Here is a 2,026-nt window from a genome sequence, read left to right on the forward strand (position 1 = left end):
TGACACTGTCTAACCATCTCATCCTTTGCCGTCCCCGTCTTCTTTGACCTTCAATCTTTCCCAGCATCAGGGTCTTCTCCAGTGAGTGCTCCCTTCTCATTTGGTGGCCAAAGTATTTGAGCTTCAGTTTCATTATCTGGCCTTCCAGGGAACAGTCAGGGTTGATTTCTTTGAGGATTGACTGATTTGTTCTTCTTGCAGTCCAAGGGACTCTCAAGAGTCTCCTCCAGCACCATAGTTCAAAAGAATCTATTCTTCGGCGCTCGGCCTTCCTTATAGTCCAGCTCTCGCAGCCATACATGACTACTGGGAATACCATTGCTTTGACCATGCGGACTTTTGTTGGCAGGGTGATGTCTCTACTTTTTATCATGCTGTTTAGGTTCGCCATCGCTTTCCTCCCAAGGAGCAGGCGTCTTTTAATTTCATGGCTGCAGTCACAGTCTGCGGTGATCTGGGATCCCAGGAACGTGAAGTCTGTCACTACTTCCACAGCTTCCCCTTCTATTTGCCAAGGAGTGATGGGGCCGGATGCCATGATCTTAGTTTTTTTGATGTTGAGCTTCAAGCCCACTTTTGCGCTCTCCTCTTTTACTCTGAGCAAGAGGTTCTTTAGATCCTCTTCACTTTCAGCCATTAGAGTGGTATCATCTGCATATCTGAGGTTGTTGATCTTTTCCCCAGCAATCTTAATTCCCGCTTGTGATTCATCCAGGCCAGCATTTCGCATGATGTACTCTGCATATATATTAAATAAGCAAGGTGACAGTATACATCCTTGTCGTACTCCTTTTCCTATGCTGAACCAATCAGTTGTTCCGTATCCGGTTCTAACTGTCGCTTCTTGGCCCTTATACAGGTTTCTCAAGAGACATGTGAGGTGGTCTGGTACTCCCATCTCTTTAAGGACCTGCCATAGTTTGTTGTGATCCACACAGTCAAAGGCTTTAGCATAGTCAATGAAGCAGAAGTAGATATTTTTCTGGTACTCTCTTGCTTTCTCCATAATCCAGCGAATGTTGGCAATATGATCTCTCGTTCCTCTACCTCTTCGAAACCCAGCTTGTACTTCTGGTAGTTCTCTATCCACGTACTGTTGAAGCCTAGCTTGTAGGATCTTGAGCATGACCTTGCTAGCGTGTGATATGAGTGCAATTGTGCGATAGTTTGAACATTCCTTGGCATTGCCCTTCTTTGGGATTGGAATGTATACTGATCTTTTCCAATCCTGTGGCCACTGTTGCGTTTTCCAAATTTGCTGGCAAATGGAGTGCAGAACTTTAACAGCATCCTCTTCTAAGACTTTGAATAGCTCAGCTGGGATACCATCACCTCCACTAGCTTTGTTGTTAGTAATGCTTTCTAAGGCCCATTTAACTTCACATTCCAGGATGTCTGGCTCGAGGTCAGTGATTATACCGTCGTGGTTGTCAAGGACATCGAGGTCTTTCTTGTATAGTTCTTCTGTGTATTCTTGCCATCTTTTCCTAATCTCTTCTGCTTCTGTTAGGTCCCTACCGTTTTTGTCCTTTATCATGGCCAGCTTTGCATGGAACGCTCCCTTGATTTCTCCAATTTTCTTGAAGAGATCTCTAGTCCTTCCCATTCTATTGTTTTCTTCTATTACTTTGCACTGTTCATTCAGGAAGGCCTCCTTATCTCTCCTTGCTGTTCTCTGGAAATCTGCGTTCAGTTGGGTAAATCTTTCCTTTTCGCCTTTGCCTTTCGCTTTCCTTCTTTCCTCTGCTATTTGTAAAGCCTCATCAGAAAGCCACTTTGCTTTCTTACATTTCTTTTTCTTTGGGATGGTGGTGATTGCTGCCTCCTGTACGATGTCACGAACCTCTGTCCATAGTTCTTCAGGCACTCTATCTATCAAATCTAGACCCTTGAATCTATTCTATTCTTCTACTGTATATTCATCAGGGATGCGATCTAGGTCAAACCTGAATGGCCTAGTGGTTTTCCCAATTTTCTTCAGTTTAAGTCTGAATTTTGCAATGAGTAGCTCATGATCTGAACCACA

Source organism: Gekko japonicus, unplaced genomic scaffold (genome assembly GCF_001447785.1).
Source record: "Gekko japonicus isolate JY-2015 unplaced genomic scaffold, Gekko_japonicus_V1.1 scaffold19, whole genome shotgun sequence".
Classification (NCBI taxonomy): domain Eukaryota; kingdom Metazoa; phylum Chordata; class Lepidosauria; order Squamata; family Gekkonidae; genus Gekko; species Gekko japonicus.